Source organism: Meleagris gallopavo, chromosome 14 (genome assembly GCF_000146605.3).
Source record: "Meleagris gallopavo isolate NT-WF06-2002-E0010 breed Aviagen turkey brand Nicholas breeding stock chromosome 14, Turkey_5.1, whole genome shotgun sequence".
Taxonomy (NCBI): domain Eukaryota; kingdom Metazoa; phylum Chordata; class Aves; order Galliformes; family Phasianidae; genus Meleagris; species Meleagris gallopavo.
The window spans coordinates 13,200,102-13,221,385 of NC_015024.2; the positions used below are offsets into that span (position 1 = coordinate 13,200,102).

At 39.8% G+C, this 21,284-nt stretch overlaps 2 long non-coding RNA genes across 2 annotated transcripts; one reads left to right on the forward strand and one right to left on the reverse strand.

The window, feature by feature from the left end:
* Positions 1-11,473: 11,473 nt before the first annotated feature.
* On the reverse strand, positions 11,474-21,278 carry LOC109369956. Its single transcript, XR_004161328.1, has 3 exons — positions 20,795-21,278; positions 17,978-18,111; positions 11,474-13,380 (listed from the first exon to the last, which is right to left on the reverse strand). It is a non-coding gene; the product is annotated as an uncharacterized LOC109369956 (long non-coding RNA).
* Positions 13,378-19,598, forward strand: LOC104913190. The gene is made up of 2 exons (XR_004161329.1): positions 13,378-14,338; positions 14,515-19,598. It is a non-coding gene; the product is annotated as an uncharacterized LOC104913190 (long non-coding RNA).
* Positions 21,279-21,284: the final 6 nt, after the last annotated feature.

The window sequence follows — 21,284 nt, forward strand, 5'->3', positions numbered from 1 at the left end:
TTTAGAATACAGCAGTCCATATAATTAGTTAATAATTTTTAATGACTTTTATGCCATTCTTGTCTTCATTTGTGTCACTGATTACAGCATTCTTATAAACGCTCTGTCCTGAGTCTTATAAGAAGAATTTAGAGAACAAACCTGTTATTTTCTCTTTCTAAAACAGTTTTCAGATATCATCAGTGTTCATTATCTTTCCTGTTTCAAAATGGGAGCTAGAACTTGGTAAATGCATCATGAAGAATCTCACTCAGGCTACACATTTATGTTAAATCCTGCTGTCTTTCCTCTTCTGTTTTACCACAACGTGTTTTGCCCAAGAAGCCAGTTCCAGCTTGCTGGATTTCTATACTCATTCTTTGGAGTCTTTCAGTTCGCTCCACTTCTAAGCAGAGTTCCTCATCTTGTAAGTATAAAACAACCTTTGTTGCACGTGTATGGGGTGCGTGTTGCACTAGGCTGTACCCAAGGATGTTTTTTGCATTAATTCAGTGTTTGATGTAGGTCTCTGGAACGGGCTCTACTCACTCTTATTTATTTATCCTTCACCAGTTCTTGTATTCTGTGCAGATTCCATCAGCTACAGTCTTTTATATAACCCTTCAATTAACAGGCAGAAATACTGAGTAGCATTGGACCTTCCTTAAGAAATCAGTATTGCAGATTCATGCGGTAGGAAAAAATGTCTTGCACAGGGCATAGCATATTCCTCCATGCCAGGTAATTTGGAATAAGTACCTGTGCGAGCTTTCAACCAAGCTAAACATGATCTAGATTTTCCTCTTTCCTTGAATTCCTTTACGTGTGCCACATGGTAAGACCTTGAAGCAGCTTATACATAATAATTTGTTACACACCTGTCCTTGTCTAACCAGTGAAATGATCCTCTGTAATGTTTCCAGGTGTCCCTGGATACAGTGTAAGCTGGGTACCTTTAACGCTGTGAGATGTTACACATGCGTAGAAGTGGCTCAGATTTTCATCATTATCTTCTTTTTTTCCCTAAAAAAATGGCTTTTAAGTACACTTTTTTTTTAATTGATCTGTTAGTGTTGAGGTTTTCTTTGTTGAAAAAAAAGTCTGAAATAATTTCACAGAGTTTAAGCTAACTTTATACATCCTCCCTTTAACTGTGTGTGTGTGTATATATATATACTTTCCAACTGCAGAAAAAATTAAAGGTGAAGAAGCTTTTCATAGTATTCAAGGGTATAATGAGCTATGATTTTTAGAGCTAAGAAAACATCTTTAACTATTGATGAGGTGGATTTAAAATATTTTTCCTAAGCCACTCTAATAATTTATGAGGTGGTTTTAGATTCCAGGTTTTCTTCGTGTTGAATAACTTCTAAATCAGACTGTTGTGTGGCATTAAATCTTACAGAGATCTAAGTATAGTAGGTCAGAAACTACAAGGTATTTTTATCCAGTCCAACCTATATTCTTGTCAGAAAGTCACACCAAATTTATTTAGTGAGACCTATTTTCTGTAAGCCTAAGTTTAGCATTACTGTCCTTTATTTCTTTGTTGATTGTATTCTGTGATTTTGTGCACGACTGATATTGAGTTAACCCACCAGTGTCACCCTGTTTTCTCTTGTAAATTACTGTTACGTTTTGTCTGCAGTCTTCTTTGGCTTCTTTACCCTCGGTATTTACTGCAAATCAGCAGCAGTGTTTCAAGTAATTGTCATCTTATTCTGTAAAAATTCTTAGACACTTGCTGTCTAGTTCTGCAGATATTAAAATATTCACTCTTGGCAGATAGGACTGAATTTTTTCAAAAAAATAGTTTTAAAAAAAAAAGCTTTTCTTTTTTTGCCTTAACGGTGTGATTCTTAGCCTTGTAAAAGGCTTTCCTAACATGGATCCATGTGTTTCCACAGAGCTAGCGCATTTTCGTAGAGTTACAGCGTAACAAAAGAAAGGAGAGCAAGAATGCTCTTTGGGACTGTAGGTTCCTGCTTGGTGAGAACATCAAGGCGTTTTAACACGTGTCTCGTGGAGCTCAGTGTCGTGAAACTGCAGCAAGCTGTATTAGGTGGTTAGATTTTCTCTTAATGCAAAAATCATTAACCCCAGAGGTTTCAGCTGCATGTGTGATGCATAGGAGGTTCTATGGCATCTCTGTGATCCATGATTTAAAATGGCTTTGGGGTAATTTTTGGGTGACACTTTGTATTTTGTGCATGTTATAAGGAAGCAGCCATTTGTGCTTTTGGAACTGTTTTGAAAGAATTAATCACTTATCTGGTAGTCTCTTTGTTGGCAGGATGTTTTCGGTATGTTATTATTATGTATTTATGTTTTCCTTCCTCAATGCATCAATTCACTGGTTTGGTAGCATTCACGCTGTGCCCTGAAGATCACCAGTGGCATTCCAGAGTTTTCAGAGGAAGATGTGGAAGTTGAATGAGATTCTAACAAGGACTAAGAAGAAGAATTTGTCCTTTCTGGAGCTGAGCCAGGTGGTAAATGTTTGTGCTTAACCATGGCTTTAAGCACTGGGTGAACAATCAGAAGGCTGTGAATACCTTATTTACTAGTGTGACATCTAAATAAATAGCTGGTAGTGTTCCTGAGGAACTTTTGCAGAAGGTTCAGAGGGAAGCCAGGTGTTTCCTGCTTGTGCTGTCCTTGTAGCAACATTGAGAGAACCCTATGGCCCAGTGTTGGCCTCAGGAGAGCCACACATAGCTCTTGCACAGGTCTGAGTCAGCCCTTCAGGCTTTACAGAAGGTAGTTTGTTGTTTTTGGTTGGTTGCAGTGTGTTCTTACAAGCAGCTGAAATCTGTGGAGGAACACCTAGAATTTTTACATGGCTTTCTGAGCTTGACAAAGATCCCGTGCCATGGGAAGAAGTTGGAAGCAGCACTTCTGTCTCAGAAGATGGAGAAAGGAAGTACTGGGTCTATATTGATTAACATATGGTTTCTGTTTAAAAACAGTTTTATATATATTGCCGTGGATCGCTTTATGGCTTAAAATTATATTTTCTTTTAATAGAGTAACTCTGTCAGTTGTAGTGTTTAAGAACAGCTATGATTTGTGGCTCCAGAAAAACACAGTACACTGAGGTATGTGCTCACACCCTGGTTTCTGAGTCTGAGCAGGGAAACAGAGGCATGGTCACATGCTTTGGTGATGCCTGCTCATTTTCACATTCTTATGTTTTAATGCATCACATCATGTTTCTGACCATTGTTACCCTACAGCAGTGACTCAAAGCAGGGCAAAACCCCCAAAGAGAAGCAGTGGCCTTCTTAGGAAGAAGACATGCTTTCCTTCCTCTTGTTTTCTTTTTCAAAGCAACACTTGGCCCATTTGAAAATATTGCTTCAGTCCTGTGAAAGGAAATGGTTTAAACAACTATTTCAGAAGATGTATGTGGAGAAGATAATCCATTTTTTCCAGCAGAGGCTGTGATCCAGATAGGCAGATGCATGTTGTGGCCCTTCATCACTCTGCTCAGACAGGTTGTACCAAAGGGAAGATCTGACCTAGCAGAGGCCAGAGGGGCTTTCAGTGAAAAAGGAGAGGGCCAAATGCTTCAGGATTTGCAAGTGTTTCATTAGAATTACACCAGCTGAAGCAGCTGGAAGGAGATGATGAATATGCACATTTTCTACCCAGTAGCTAAGTAGGAATGTGCTTAAATCCTGCCTGTATCCAGGGCTAAGCACCTTTCTCCAGGGAGCATTTTGGATTCACGCTCTCTTGAAATTAGGATCATAAGCTCTTTCGTTCAAAGAGGGAGTAAAGGTCAGTCTTTGCTTTCAAAACCCAGGAGGTGGTGATGGTTCTGGTTCCCTTTTTGTCATTAGCGGGGCTGTTATCTGCTAGAACGCTCACCACGTGTGGGAGCCTTCAACCCAGCTATCCTCCATCCGGAGGAGATTAATGCTCATAATTCCTTCCATCAGAGTGAATTTTGTAATCAGCAGGCTGTTGGCTGGCGTAAGGTGGTAGTGCTGTCAGAAGGACAGAATGAACTCAACTCTGTAGCCCAGCACATAGCTATTAGACGACTCAGAGCTAAAGCATTTAAGGAAATAATGCATAAAATCAAACCAGTCATTTCAGAAGTGCGAGGGAAAGACATGCAAGCATTGCAAAAATCACTTTCAGATTGAAGACCTTTCAGATTCTCTTCAAAGACGTGTATGAGTGCCTCTGTGGTAATTTCCAGATTTTATGTGCAAGCAGGAATAGAAGTTGGACTTGAAAAGTGTAGGCAGAAAAAAACACCTTGTGAAACCATAACAAAAAAATCTGTCTGATAAACTGCTTTGGGGGAGGTGCAAAAGGTAGCTGGGACAATGGATTTCAAACCTACTGATAAAGGAGAGGTTGAACACAGTTACATTATATATTTGGATAGTGTACATATATATATATATATATACATGTTGTACATCTATGCAGATTTTCTATGCAGTTGAGATGTGAAAGTGGTTATATGTGTGGCTATGAAAGTAACCATGTATGCAGGTTAAGGTCAGTTCATATGAAAATCTATGCATTCGGGCCAAAATGTTATTTCTGGGGAGGATTTACAAAGCTCCCAGTCCGATCTGTGTTATAACAATATTTTGGTAGAAACTTGGTATAAACAAACATTCTGTTTTGGTTTTGTTTTGAAAAGTGTTAGTGCAGAATGTCTGAAATCTGTAAGGCATTCTTTCTGGCCCTCTGTCTTTTGCCTTTATTTTAATGAAAATATAAATATCGATTATATGTGGGTGAAAGTGCTCTAATAAAGGAGAAAAGGCAGAAAGGTTGGATTTTATTACTTAAATGAATAAAGATGGGCTTCTAAGAGCTGAGGATAAAACAAAGCCATGCTAATAATAACTACAACTGTGCACCTGTGATTTTGTGGTTCATTGTAAATGTTTTCACTTCAGTTTCATTCCAGTGTTGCTTTGGCAGTTACATTTATTGAACGTTTTCTTCATTTCTGAGATCCGCTTGTGGTTTGTGGGGTGTGAGCATAAAGTTAGAATGGGGTTGAACAAGAAAATAGCCTAAAATGAAATCGTGCACATGTATGTTAGAACATATGGGGATTTTTTTACATGATGTAATGAGTTTGAAATTGAATAAAATACCTAAAGTGCACTTGAGCTGCAGGCACTTGGCCCGGGTTGGAACAGGAGAGTATTTACAGTGCAGTTTTCTAGTAAAGCTTTTCTTCCCTTCTGTTACATCAAAAAACTTGAACAAACAGCAGCCACTGACTGTAACTGTAGATCAAATGTCATCAAAGAAATGGAAGGAAATAGCTCAAGAGCTGCTGTTTTCAAATGTTTATGTTAAGGAAATCTGTCCTGATCTTTCAAGCTCTTGAACGTATTTTGAGCTGTACTACTGAAAGGCATTGAAGTGTTTTCAATGGGATTTTCCGCAGCGCTAAGGGAGGTGGCTGGTTTTAAAAGGAGCACTTTTAGCCTTAACTCTGGAATGAGTTGGGTTTGCTTGTTTGTTTGTTCTAAGAGTGCACTTTTCTGTTGGATGAATTATTAAGATCATGCACCACATCCCCCGTGTTAGAATTTAAAATGGACTCAGGGTAATCACAGCTCAATGCAGGCCTGTTTTGTGTTTGCATTTCAAAATAGACTTTATCTTTAAAAATGTCAACAATAAAATGTATGCACTGTATGTAATACGTTTGGCCCCAGCTGTGTGGGACATGGCTGATGTCCCCTGGAAGCAGATGCAGTAAGCACAACAGGGATACACATCAGAGAAGCAGGCACGTACCACCAGATCTCAGATGTTGGCGTAGGCTTGTAATGTGGTGGTGACACAGGCAGTGAGTTTCCTAAGGACTGGTGTATTCTCACTGAATCTTCTTTATTTGTAATTGCCTCTTTATAGAGCCACTTCCCCATCCTGTCTTTCTAGAACTTGGCACAGAGATGACAATTCTAAGACAGCCCTTTTGCAACCTGCGTTTTCTTCTCTTTCTGCTTGTGTCAATGAGTGCAGCTGCCCTTCTGTGTCTCTTTTCTTGGTGGTTGTTCTTGGTGCTCTTCTGCAGGCATTGCTCCCTCCCAGAGACCTGCAGTAAGCAGTTGTTCTCTGCTGCCTTCCATGCAGGTGGGTTCTTTTATTCAGCTGCAGCACTGTCATTGCTTGGGGAAAAGAGCAGCCTCGCACAGGATAGCTGCTGGTAGGTACAGGTGTTCTTTTCACTTCTATCAACTCACATTTTGTAAAGATTTACTGCAAAACTTTCAGATTAATCTTTGGCTGGTTGCTTTCCTTCATATTTGGCAAGCAATTTTCTATGTTTCTAGTGCTTCACCAACTCTTTGTGCACCGTCTGTGATGTCAACAGGAATGTGCACAGTTTTGCTGCAGAGCGATGGGGCCAGCCTCCTTTTTATGTTTGTGCTCAGACCATAATAATGACATTTTATTATCTCGGGAACATTACTTGAGTTTTTAAAATGGTAGGAATATTATGTGTACTTTTGCTAGGTTTATTTATAAGTACAAAATGCTACATACAGAAGGAGCATTGACTGTGTTCGAGCTGAGTCTCCTAAACTTTGTTATGTAGAAAAATACATAGATTATTAAGAATCCTGAAAATCAGACTCTTTGGCATCCTTTAGTTTGAGATAAAGTATTCATTAACTGCCCGCATGCAGGACAACAGGGTCTGTACCAAATGAAATCAGGAAAGAGGAAGTATGTGGAGATGCCAAAGAAATTGCCTAAAGAGGTGAAAAACACATCATGAAAGAAGTGCTGAGAGAATGTAATTCCTTAGCTTAAGTGAGAGGAGGCTGAGAGAGTGACAAGACAGTTTTGTTGGAGAGCATTGCAAAGCGAGGAGCTTATGGCAAGGAAGGAAAAAACCAGGTCAGATTGCAGCAAGGTAGATTCAATATGGACAAACAATTTTCTGGTGAAGTAAAGTTGGAATAATCTTTTGCAGGGACAATGGTGCTTCCATTGCCTGAGGACTTCAAGAACGGATTCAATTACCTGTATTGTTCCCAACAGATAGTCTAGCTTCCTGCCTTGGGGCTGAGTGATAGGCTGTCTGACCTCTGGATGTTCCTGCTACCCCTCCTTTGGTTAACAGACATCCAACTACAAACTGGTAGGATCAAAGCATAAGACCAATATATCCCCCTCTATGGCCTGTTTCAGCAGCTTTACTTCAACTCGAGTTTTCTGTATTTGTAGGAAAGGCTATGGCAGTTGTTAGGTAAAGGTTTTGGTTTTCAGTGGGTTTTGGTTTTTTGGGAGAGCATTAGTTGCATGTAGGCCTCTAAGACGATGCTATAGTATCTCTTCCTCTTTGAATATTCTTTAGTCTGATGTTACGTTACATCCAGGCTAGTTATAGGGTTGTTATTCTACCTGGAAAAGCCAAGAGAATTTGTGCAGTGCTTTGTGCAGGTCAGTGCGGCCCAAGCGTGGATCTGAAGGAGCAATTGTTGCATGTCACTGCATGCATGCAAGGGGTAGAAATTGTTGCTTTTGGTAAACTGCAGTGTGACTTCGGTTCATAGGTGCTGCGAGCTTTGTAATGGCATTTAATTTTGTCTGTGGATATATACCTAATTAGGGAAAATAGACTTCTTGGTGGGACTGGCAGTAAGAGGGAGGTGCAGTGTGTGATTTCTTCACAAGACATTAATAGTATAATTAATAAATGGCTTTAATAGCCAAAGACTTTGTTAGCAGACACACACGAGTGACTTCTTATCCATCTATGGTTTGCAGAGAAAGTGACTGCTACAGGAGTACGTCAAAATGCAAGTTATTTGATTTCCAGGTAAATAATAGCAATGACAACAAATCTTTTTATTTAGTTAACGAGCACTCAGTGGTTGCTTAATTTGTGAAACTTGAGTGCCCTGTTAATAGCTACGTGAGTAGTGGTGGAAAAAACGTAGATATTTTATATAGTATAATAGAGAGCCCTGAGTTAATATAGTTATAAACATGTGACAGATGGATACTGTGTAAGAAGTCTTGTTGGCTAAGTGGGCTTTTGTAGACATTTAAGCCATTGGTTTGTTGGTGTCAGTATGAATACAGGTTGACTTGCCAGCTAAGGATGGCATTTTGCACTCACCTTCTTAGCGTGAGCACACAATGTGAAACACAGGACTTACTTGCAAAGCAGTATAATGCTGTTTTACATCTATTTTCCCCATGTGTACAACTCCAGTGTTTATAACAAAATGAAATTGTCTTTTCAATTTAGAAAGAAAAGATAGGAGACACGGACCAAATGCTCATTAGCCATTAAGAAGAGAAACCCAAATAATTTTTAAGGTAGTTGTAGCCTTTTAGAATATGAGTTGTTGTTGTTGTTTTTAAATGGTTGGGATTAACATTTCTCTCTTTGCTCTGACATTTTTCTCTGCTCCTTAACACCAGCGTTGTGTGCGAGCCGGTGGCTCTGACTGTAGGTGGCAGTCAGTGGTAGGCAGAAGGGAAGGCTGCTGGGGTGCTTTGGCTTGAACCCTGCTATCTGCTCTGGTTGCCTTCTCTAGTTGGAATTTTTGTGGTGTTAGGTAGCAGTAAGTGTCACTTCAGCTTCTCCCGCTTTCAAATGGAAACAGAGATGCTATGAAGAAAGAAATAAGCAAAAAAGAAAGGCAAAAAATAAGGGTAACTGAGAAAATGGTGCAGTGAGACATTGACAAAGGAGAGCTTTGGTGATGCTAAAAATAGTGAAGAGACTTCTTTACAGATCAGCAAGACTCTTGTCATAGATTAGCAGAAGCAGATTTCTGTTTATGATGGGGGGAATCCTCGTTTCCTGCTAAATTCAGTTTCAGTAGATTGCAAAAGGTGCAACCAGGGATGAGAGGAGTGGAGGAATAGTACGTTGTTGCACCCTGATTTTTAGAAATGAGGATTTCCTGACAGCCTCACAGGTGTGTGTCATTTAAGAAATACTTCTTGCTTTAGATGTCATGTCTTCCACCTCTGCCCTGTCCCTCATCCTCCTTTTGCAGTGTCCATCTTCTGCTGTTTATTTCTAACCTCTCCTGTCCACATGCAGTCAATTCCTTTCCTTCATTCCTGTCAGCTCTTTGCCTCTTGACTCTCCACTCTTTCTTCAAAACAAAGTAGAGTAGGCTTCAATTTTTCTCTCTCCGTTTCCTTGAACAGGTCTGTTTGCCTGCTGCCCAGTCACTGCTTGCAGTTGGACGTAGCAGTGCTTGCGTGCTGCTGCCTGTTGTAACTGCAGAGCAGCAGCAGTCTCTCACTACTTGCTGCGCTGGGATGATTATATTTCAGGAGACGAATACAGTTTGATAAGAAAGCTATTGTTGTAATAAATACAGTTCAAAAACAGGAATTAATCTATAAATTTTATTGATATACGGTTTTGAATTCATTGCCAAATTACAGGCTTGTTTACTGCTGCTCAAATCTCAAGAAGCTCCTTGGAAAGCACTGGAGTCACTCTGGGTTTACAGAGGGATACTTAAGATCAAATCTTGGCCATCAGTCTTGACAGTAAGAAAATGATTTGGTGTTATGTTGTATATATATGTACGTGTAACAGCATTCGTAAAGGGGCTGTGATGCTGCACGTGCTTTGCATGTGTTCTGCAAGGCAGGGCTTGTGCTAAAAATCAGTAACTGATAAGCAAAGGATGTTGATTCTTGCTTAATATAGTCCTAGCGACGTCCCTTCATTTTTTAAACACAATAGTTTGACAGTGGAAAAATACAGATTTCTGAAAAGTAAGATACTATGGTTGCAGGAAAAAGGGGGAAAAAAACCCACAAAAACTAAAGCTTGAATCATATATTTATTTTTACATGTTTGTAGTGAAAAATACCATTGGCACATTATGTCAAGTCTTGCAATTCACAGTCAAGTGTGTTTCCAGAGACAGTTTGACAAATGTGGTCTATCATTTATAAGAGAAAGCTTTCTGAAGAGAGTTAGCAGTGATCTAGTGCAGTTTTCTGTGTGAAGCTCATATGCAAGAAAGACGAGATAGAGATAATTTTGGAATTATGTCAAGATTATGTGTTAGTATGACAGGTATCACAGTGCCTAATAGATGGCACAGCACAGAGATAATGAAGAGTGATGCTTTCCGTTCCCAGCCCTGTGCTGGGCCTGGTAGGTAGCTGTGGGCAAATCACTCTTCCTCAATTTCTCTGTAAAAGTGATGATAATGATGTGTATTATTTTGTGTTTCATTTTGAGATCTAAAGGGAATACATAAAAATGAAGTGGTACAAATGCGGTGGGAAATAGAAGGTAGTAAAATAAGCGTTTGTATTACAGCTTTGTACTGGCAATTGACAATAAAATTATTGATTCTCCTGCTCTTCTTTCCTGTTGAAGGTATCAGTATGTGTTTGTTCACAGGACTACAGAAAAAATCTTGCTGCTTCTTATGATACTCTGTTTTTCAATGCCTCCTGCGGAATTTACTGTAATGTTATTCTGCCTTTATTCTTGCCTATTCTGGTCCCTGTGAGGGACAGTAACAGCTTCAGTTCATGGAGGATAAGGACAGAAAAGGTCTGTCTATCTCCCTTTTCTCTGTCTCCTCCCTTTCTATTTCTCTGTCTCTCTTTGGCCATTGAAAATGTAGGTCATATTGCATCACCATAAAATGGAACAGTCAGAAAGGTGTTTGAAAAATGCTGACATCCTTAGCCTCGGGTGCATGCCAGTGTCCTTTGTTTACATTGAGAATAGTGTGGTACCCATGTAAGAACCAACATCTCTGTTCAGGTTAGTGGTATGGGACCTAAATTATGAGCCAGATTTTAAGATGCCTTTCATCTGCCTGCAGTAATTTAAAATTAGACAGATAAAATGCAGCCACTCACAATAATGATATACACGAGGAGCTAATTTGTAATCTTTAATCTGCAATAACCGTGACTGTGTAGCTTGAATAATATTACATTTAACAGAGAAGCTCGGTAATAAATTTTGCAAATCATGTTAATCATGTATACTCTGCATTGTCTTGATTAACTGTGCCTTTTTATCTTGAGAAGTGCCTGGGCTGATATTGCATGCTTGTGCACCCTTTGAAATGAGCCAAGTGGGATTTTATTTCTTTGTGGAAGAATTGATATTCCTGATGTCCAGCATCCTTTTGCTTGCTACCAGCCTTTTGTGTTGCCTGTTTTTCTGATGTAATACAAGTTGTAATGGGTGTGAAATATTCCTATCGCATAAAATACGGAATGTATCATTTTCTTCTCCTCAGGTGCATACAAATCCAGGTTTTAAAGAAATGTATAAATATAATTTCAACAGTCCTTAGTTACCTTAGTTTGCAGTAACCTAATGTGCTTTTCAGATTGAACTTTCAAATGGTGGCATAAATCATACAGCAAAATGTAGGTATTTTCGAGTAGAAGACAAGATCCTGCTTAGAGAATATCTGTCATTATTTCTGAAACTGAGTAATTTTTTTAGCCTGTCTTTCCTGTGCTTTGTGTGGTTGTATTTAAACTGTTGAAGTGTGATATGCGAAGGCTTCTTATGGCTTTTTAAATTGTACTGCCAAAGAAGACTTCTCGGTTGTGAGAAAAGATGTTGCAAAACAAATGTAAAATTAGTGATGAGATGATTTCCTGAGCAAAATGATCAATGCAAATCTTTTTGTGTTGCAATTAGACAAAGGAAAATGACACTAGTTGGAGGTGAGATACCTCAGGTACACCTTGCTGTGTAGCTATTTGTGTTTTGTATCAGCTCCGTTAGAATTATTCAAAGGGCTTTGTTTTAATGAGTTACACTTTTCATGTAAATATGTTTCTCTTAAGTGGATAGCGTTCATTATTCATCATGGCTGTGCCTCTATTACCTATGTCTATGCAGATACAATTTTCACCAGGATGTAGCTTTTGCTCTGCCCAGTTATGGTTTCCGGTACTGCATGGTGTTGAACAGCACTTGCAACCGAGTTCCTTTGGTGTTCAGGCACCAGGAGTGACATAATGCTCGGTCTGGTTTGAAAAAGCAGGCTTTCTGCCATCTCCTTGGATTGCTGCTTTGAGAATCTTTGTCACCTTTCCACCCTTCAGCTCGCTCTCCCTTTTCCAGCACACTGAAGTGCTTTCCTTCTGCAGAGGGAGCTCCTCGTGGCTTATTCTCAATCATCGGATCCCTGCCTTACATTACTCTTTGCTGACAGTTGTGGTTGTAATTGACCTGCTGTAAATTCTCAGTAAGAATTGTTCCTGTTCTTTGCCACCTATTATCCAGAGAAAGACTCCTCTTTAAAGAGTCATTAAACTGTCACTTTATTCTTCTGAAGTTTACTCTCTTGACTTCCTTCAAACTCAAATCCAGATGTAATCCCTACAGCAAAATTCACAGGTGGTAACATAGCGTGCTCTGATCTCCTGTACATAGGAATAAGATGTTTGCTGTTTTTCGTTCAGCCTCATCTGCTCCACTGTTTGTACTTCCCACTGATTGCCCTATTCCCAGATTTTTAAGCTTTCAGAGAAGCTTTCGGTTTTATGGGTGACTTTTTGGTTTCCATTTTTGCACAAAGCAGTGAAACCTGCCTTTTATCCAACTTGTAGCATTTAAATCAGGATAAAAGGAAGGGCGTTCTGCATGCGGAGCTCCCGAATTCCCTGAAGAAATCGGGGTTGAGATTAAGCAGTTGAGTTACTTTCATGGCAGGAAGGTCGTATGCTTGAAGGGGCTGAGACTGTGAGACTGAGCACTGAGTGATCTTCTGCAAAAGGGAGAGTCTGCATGAATTCATGTCCTAAACAGGCAATGGAAAAATGAAAACGGTTTTGACAAACATTTCCTTTCCCAGTGAGCAGCAAAAAGAATTGAAGAGAAAGCTTAATATTGTAGGATTTGACTAGATATTTCTGTGTAACATTTATTTATAATTTCTGAGACTTCTATTAGTGTAGAAACTTGCTAACAGTCAGTTACCTTGAGTCTTATTCACCGTAAAGCAGAACAGTAAATGCAGAGGGGAGAGAAAATAAAATAATACTGTACTTGTTCTCAAGTGTTGTTCACCGAAGACAAGAATTTGCATGCATTTATTTATTTTACTGAGCAATTGAATATCATGAAGCTCTCTTGTGCTTCTTAGGCTCAAGCACGTTACTGAGCAGAGTAAAGCTTAGTGAAGGTAAGAAACTGTAAATGTATCTGTAGGTCTTATCAGTCCAACCCATGTCAGCTGGTAAGCTGCAATTTAAAAGGAAAAGAAAGGGTCTTGTCCTCAGTGCACAAAAAGAATTTGAAGGCGTGAAGTCAGTTTGCAGACAGCTTCCCAGAAGGCAGGAAGAGCTTCGTTCTGCACCTTCCGTCGGGCTGAGCACGGCTCGGATGCCCTCTTGGACTGCATTCCTCTTGTCTGGACTTTAATCCTTGGAGAGGAAAAAATAATTCTCGCTGAAGTGTCATCCGTCCGCAGCACGAGATGGCTTATTTATATCCATCTTCGTGGCTTCTTAGTAAAATGAAGGAAAAATGCTTTTTAACTTCAAAACGCTAAGGCGAATTATTTGATCTTCAATATAACCCATGCACGAGGATGGCTGAAAATCATTTTAAGGTTCTAGCCAATTAGGCATTAATTTGCACTAAAACAAAGCCAACCATGCCGAAATTTATGTAAACAGTAAGTTTGTAAGCATTAAATGAAAGGACTTTAAAAACTTGAGCTTGAGATCAGGGAATTTCCTGTTGTGGGAAAAGCTTCTGTGTATCTTTCTAATTTTTATTAAATCCCTCATCAGCAATACAGTCATAGTCACTAATGACTCTTACACAGGGGATCATTTTTAGCTATCCACGTTCTGTGACATGGTGGTAAAAATGTCAGTGACTGCGTACCGAGAGCTCCTGTTATTGGAGTCGTGTTATATTCTAGAAAAATCCTCTGCAGAAAATACAGCGCTGTCGTTTTACCAGCTGGTGATACAGACACCAATTTCTGCTTGGAAATCTGGTCAGTGGTTGGCGATGTAAGCGCAGTAACTGGGCTGAAGATTGAGATTTAAACCAATGCATACCTTTCTGGTAATGTCAGGCTGCCGTTTAAAGAGCTGTTCTGTGCAAAGAGGGCATAACAGTTCCGTGCTTACCTTTCAATTTTAAATTCATTGCAGAAAATGTGTTTGTAAAGCTGATAGAATGCTTCATATTAGATTTGAAATAGATGTAGTCGGAGTTATAAAACTGAAATAAGGTTTCAAATGTCTTACTGCTGTACTCCTTGTTTTGTTTCAGAATTAATCAGATACAAGTTAGAGAAAGCTTCCAGAATCTGAACAGATGAAGATCAATTGATAAATCGACCCAGTGATTCGCCACAATTTCAAGGTACTGTGACATGCTTACCAAAATATTTTCCTTAAGCATAATATTCACATACTTTAGATGTGAGGAGCGTGGAGAACAGGATATTAACAGGGTTGCAAAGCAAGCCTGAAGTGTTACCAGATGCAGTGGGGAGAGTTGTGCTTTTTTGTTGGTTTTTTTTTTTTTTTCAAATGCAGGTGTTTAATATATGTTTCAGTGGAAAATAAAGTGACTTTACAATTGACCTAAAGGGACTTCAAGCTTGAAACAGTGAAGCTGGAAAAGGATTGTAAGCTGTACCTCAGTCACTTAGATCAAGTGATTTGGACAAGGAAGGTTTGGCATATATACCATGTAACAATTTAAATGTATTTATTACAGTTTAGAAGATGTTAACTTCTTTTTTCTAAGTAATTAATTTTATCTATTTCTGAATTTCTGTCGTATTTTAATGCATTGGAAGGCTCTTATGCTCTGGTATATACCATAGCCTACCAAAAAGTAGAATTGTAAACTGAGGCAAGAATTATACAGTTACTGAACACAGTTGAGGTTCTTCTCCATAACTGGCATTTGTGGCAGAATATTAGGAAAAAAAGAGAGAATTATGATAATAAGTTGAAATTTGGCTGATTTTGCAGATTATAGGAACTTCTAATTGATTGAGCAGTATCTGTTTCTTTCTCTGTTTCCCCTGCATGTTAATATTTGCTCTGTATCATCACATGCATTTCATCATCTTGTGTATTTTTTCTTGATATAAAGAAAGAAAAGATTTTGCTCAGAGTTTGCATTTTCCTTATACATAAACTTGGAAAATCCAGTCTGCTTCAGACAAACTAGTATTTGCTGTGCAAATCATCTTTTAATATCTTTTAAAGTAGATTGTAGCAGAAGGGGCCATTACAGTGAACACAGAGCTGGTCTGCAGAATTTATTTAAGTGGCAGAATTAATCTGGGCTCAAGAAGAGTGCAGAATGTTTGTCACAGTGTTGCTCTTAAACTGCTGTCTTCTCTTGAACAGCTCAGCAAAATTCCTTTTTAACCCTCAATTCTGCATTTGAAAATTTATATTTTGAAAGTTTATGTGAAAGAAAGTGCTGTTTCAGGAAGATAAATAGTGTAAAACTTACCTATGGGCTCCTTTTGCAAGACTGTACAGTTTCAGGCCCATGGATTTGGGCAGGTCTGTGGCTCAATAGTTATGGCTTCTGCCTCAGCAGAGAACTTGAGGTTTGCTCTGCCAGTTGACAAAACTTAGGGACACCAGTTATCATACTTAATAAAAATTCTGTGTGTTATACAGTGGAGGCCAAATGGGTTTGGTGTAATATTGATCTTCAAAGTTAATGTAGTCAGGTATTTTTTTGGAAAGTATGGATTAATTATAATAGGATATGGTAATATTCCAGGAATCTGGATTATTGTACATAAACCTAACGACAGGACCAACGGAAAATGAGCTCAAATTCCTTTTATTTATGTCATCAAGCATTGTAAGAGTATGAAAATGTAGCTAACTAAAGAATTTGGTTAAATTTAGCATGGAGACATGGGATGTATATCCTAGGTGCTTATTTACATTAGAGTAGAATTTCTTTTTCTTCTTCAGTATGCTTTTCAACTTTCTAATCACATTGGTGGTCCTCTGATGGACCTCATCCAGTTTTTTAACATCTTTCTTGAACTGGCCCAGGCTTTCAGCTTCCAATCTCTGGATAGTGACACTTTCTTCCAGCATATCTACTTGTTATCCAAGATTCACATAGTGCGCACCTCACAAGGTGAGGATGCATTCAGTCCCATCATCCAGGTGGTCTATTGATCAGGATTGGACCCACTATTGATCCCCAAAGACCTCCATTTCTGACTGGCTGCTACTTTGACTGTGAGCACAGCAGTTTAGCCAGTTTGCCACCAAATCTGAGACCCGTGCCCATGGCCTTTTGAGCTAACGCTTAGCACCCATGGGTATGTTTTATATACGTGTCCATGTCCAGCTGGTATGATTTTTTTGTTGTTAAAATTTTGCACACGTTGTCGGTGTGGGTAGCATCAGTGAGCAGAAATGAAATTTCTGAAGAATGGTGTAAATTCAAATTTTCATCAGTGTGAGTGCTCGGGGTCCTTGATGTGATGGTGGTCAGCGTGTCAGACTTCTAACGGTATGAGGATTCAGGCACTCACATCAGAGACAGACAACTCCATTGTGGTCTCAGGGAGCTCTCAAGTTGTGTGGGCTGTGCATGGACCCAAAGTCTCCTGCCTCAGTGGATTACCACAGAGCTATGGACAAGCTGGTAAGAAACCAATCAGGGTTTTGAAACCTTGCCTAGTAGGTAGGTTCTGTCTGATGATTGTCGATATCAAAGTATTCCCCTTAAGTGCTTTGATTTCAACAAATGGAAATTCAGCCTAAATATTCTGTTACAATTAATCTGAGTAGCTGTGTATTATAATCACTTTAAGTTTGTAATATCACGTCAGCTGTGTATAAGGTCATACCTATTTCTTATTCCTTAGATTAACATTATTCATCTGTATAGCCAGATTGCCAAGATTGTTTTAACATTTCCAAATTCAAAAGATGAATTCAATACCACATCTAAAATAAATAAAGATTAGTTTGATTTCCAAATCATTAACTGGAAGTATAATATGTAGTTTTACCTACTCACATCTAAAATTTGCAAATGTTGTGTTCCTAGTCTGTATTTCTCTCTGCAGGAACTGAGAGTATTTTATAAGACAGATGCTGTGTATTTTATAACAGTGGCAGTGGCATGCATTTATCATCTGGGTATTAAAATGTTACATTATTTTAATACAACAGTGTAGTCATTGTGAAGTTTAAATAAACATGTGAGGGCATCCGCTGTGTTCTCATCCTAATGCAGGATTCTCAGATTTGCTTACAGTTATTAAGCTCCATTCCCTGAGCGATTCTTCTCAGAAGAGGATACTTCCAGTTAGTTTTCTAATCTTAACAATATAATTTTTTCTTTCCTGGTACAGGTGGTTTGTAGTAGACATCCACAGTAATTTCACTTTCCACTATTCAAAATAGCTCTATTCCAGAGCTTCTGAGCATCTTCTGCTCTCTTTGAAGTGTTACTCATAAATAAAATTATACTATTTCCAGGATCTGTGAGAAAAGGATAATAGCTTGTCATGGTTTGAGGTTTCACTTTTTATTGTGTGCTGCTCGTGGTTGTTATTCTGAGGGATCACAGTCCTGTGTATGAAGGGAGAAGTCGCTTGTTTTCACTGGAGGTGAGAGTGAACTACAGATTACCATGTTAGTTGTGTTAACGTTTTCCCGTGGTGGAGCTTAAATGAAATGATCTGTTTTGTTATTCTGGATAGTTCTCTCATCACCTGGACATGCTGATTTATATGAACTTTTTATCTCTTGCCTTTCTACTTGCCCAATTATATTCTTCTACTTCTCATAGTACAGACATACTTTAAAATGCACAAAATCTGCTCTCAGTTCTGCTGCTGTCAGCAGGAGCTGACCCGAGGGTCGGGATTTCACTTCTGTGTGTCACCTCCTCCAGTTGTCATTTCAGCCTGAATCTCAGCTACAAACAGGTCTTTGTAATAATATTTTTCTTTTTTCTTGATTGCTTCAAATCCTTTAGTTACAATTAACTTACTTGATTTCCTTCTGTGCACTGATGCCCCTCGCTTCTTTTCCTCAAGAGGCTATTTGGTTTTCTTCTGAGTGCTTTCTTCTGATGCTCTCATAGGTTCTGTCTTTCTCTCCCTTCAACATTTTAATTCATGCATCCTTTCACATTTGTTGTGGAAAATCACCAGTGAGTAACATTGTACTTCTGCTCATAAGAGTTTAGCTGCAGATTCACCCTTTCTTTTCCATTCCAAATAAGAATGATCACATCTCAGGTCTTGTACAGAGGTTGTCTCATAGATTCTAACTGAACACCTGAGTGAGGTGTTCCCTGTTTGAACAGCTTTCCAGGACCACCTGGCAAAAGAATGAAACCTGTCAGTGCATGTGGGGAAATGCCTGCAGTGTCATGACACAACGTAGCCTTCCTCTGCAGTTTTCAGCAGTTGTTTGCTGTTGGTAAGCATACGTTTAGTTGTAGCTTTACCAACTATGCTTAATATGTTGTTGAATCTGTTCAGTGAGCGTTGAATCTGCATTATCCCCTTTCTGTGTGTTTTGATTTCTCTTCCTGACTCCATTCTTTCCTTCCTCTTACAGGTTGTGTTGTATTTTTGTTTGTTTGTTTATCTTCGCCCCACTACTTGGCTGTCTTCTTTGCATGAGCTGCTGCTTTCTGCTCTCTCCTGCCTCACGCTTCCTTTTTCACTTAATCTATTTGAGCTGAACTTATTCCTCCATGTTTTGTTTTTTCTCACTTAGTTCTTCACTATGTGTGTTGTTCAGTCACAGTCCCATTCCCAACATCACTTCTTGGGCTGTTTTGCCCCCTCAGTTAAGCCCTTTGAATTGACAGTGTTTCTGGACAACTTTCTGCTCTCCTAAAGGAGCATGGGCCTCTTGGCAGCTCTTCCCACTGGAGTGTTCTACCTGATCTTGACCAGATTCATCGCTCTTAATTCTGGACACCTCATAGAAGCACCTAACTTAGGTGCATGGTCATCCGTGACTTTGTGGTTAGTGAGAAGAAAACGGCTTCTTCAGAAGCTTTTTAGACCAGGAGGGACCAAACTGATCTCACAAGCTTCCTTGGCTCTCCTGATTGCCCAGGGAGCTGTGAATGACTGTACTTCCAACCAGGGTGTGTCAGATTCCTAATAGCCATCTCTGTTCAAAGTATACAGCTTATATACATGTTTTCAGTTCTGACCTTCTAGCGGGGTGGATTTTCAGGTCTTTGCCTCTTTTCCTCTAAAATCATCAGCACAACCATGTATAGTGCTTTGGAAATGGTTTAAGAGAATTGAACTTGTGTGCTTAAAAATAAAAACAGAAACAACCTGATCACATCTTCAGCATAGTGAGTTTGTGGGAGAGAATATTCCTCCTCTCTGACTAATCAGTCCTGTGCACTGAACTGATCAACCCATCTTTCTGCTGCCACTTTCCTCCCTCTGCTGGAACACTGATGTATTCATGGCATAGTGGGAAAAATTGTTACTGGAGGAAGGAAGCTTACTAAGGGACGGACAGCCTGAGGCCAGACCACAGAATTAGATCTGGAGTGGAAATGTATAGGAAGCAAGCTATGGAAGAGAGAGGGGAAAAATCACAACAACAGGCTTGAAAGAGCAAAAAAAAAAAAAGCAAGAAGGAGGCAGTGGGAGATGGATGAAGTAAAGGTAGTTATATTTGCTCGTTTGGCACTTTTAAAGCTAGAGCCACTTCTGAGTAACTTGATGAGTGTTCATGCTAGAACCTGAAAAGCTGGCAATAAATTAGCTCATTAAGGTACTTACCTGATCAAAGGCACATTTATCAAATTAAACCATTCTACTTTTATGTAGAAATAAATATATAATTCTTCATATATGGGATAACATACATTACACAAATGTTACTTCAGTAACATTTAAAGGAAAGAGTTGTGATGTATGAACAGTAATTCAGTGTGTCAATGTAAAATCTGTTGCTGCTGAAAGGCAGGTGGTGGTGTGCTCTGTATGGACACCCATCACTATTTGCTGTAGGATGAATGGAAAGTAAATAACAATAGTGAAATTCTTTGTGAATTTCATGGGCCCTGCCATCAGTCTTTCAAATTGCAACAGGGACAGCTAGCTGACAGCTTCCTCCAGGACAAAGCAGAGTTGTATGAGCACAGTTTGTAATAGAAATCAGAACATCTGACACTGAGGATATAACTGTAACACACCTTGTTCTATGGCTGGAGTCAGAGTTCAGCTCTGGGTGTTTGTGGAGCACAGAATCAATCAGTAATTGATTAATCTCCTGTCTGGCTTTTACAGCACAAAATTAGCTGAACTTCTGTTCAGAAATTCAGGATTGCTTTAACACCTGACTGACATCTCCCACTGATGTATTTAGCTTTAATTGTAAGTAGTTATTTATATTATAAAACACGCTCTTTGATCATTAATAAAGGAATAACATCCCTCGTTCATCAGTTATCTTTAAGTCTGGTCCCTTAAGCGCTTTGTACTCATGTGTAGCCCTAAAGTGGAAGGAGATTCCACGTTCTGGGAAGTGGCACTTCAGTTAAAGGCATCGAGCTGATGGACCAGGGATCAGGGCCCAGCTCCAGAAGCTGATGGATCACTGCACCTGGCTGTGGTGGTAGTGGCTGGGGCTATCTTTATCTAAATCTTATGGTGTTTGCCTTTTAAGTTGCCTTTTCTTAGGGAGTTAGAGTGATCAATAGGGGAGAAAAATCTCCCTTATGGTGCCTTGTAACATTGTAAAACAGAACAGCGTGAGTTTGACAGACGTGATCAGTGGGGTGGAACGCTGAAACCGTGCTTATAATTGCAGCCCATCCTACCTGCCTGATGTACACAGCAAATTTTACACTCCACCATTTGGAAAGGAGCACCTATAGCCTTTAAGCTCCGTGCTTTCGGGGCTGTGTTTCCACGAAGGAGATAATGGAGCGTGAACCAAGCGCGGCAGGGCCGGGCCGGAGCGGCCCAACGGCTTTGTTGGGCGTTGAGGTTTTACTGCGGGGGCGCGGAGCGGGCGGCTCCGGGGGGATCGCTGCTGAGACAGCGGCCGGTCGGAAGGAGAATCTCGTAGCGAAAAGCCTGGCGTCGGAATTAGTTTATTAGAGAACTCCGTAGCTTTGTTATTAACAGTTAAGGGGCGTGAAAGCGTCTTTCAAATACTTTCGGTTTCAGGGAGCTCGCCGAGCGCTCGTCACTTGTAGCGCCTATCGCAGGGCGGCTCGGGCAGCAGCCCTGCGAGCCGGAACAGCGCTTCGGTGCGGAAGTCAGCGCGGAGAGCCAAACCGGGGCGAGGAAGGGGAAACCGCCGCG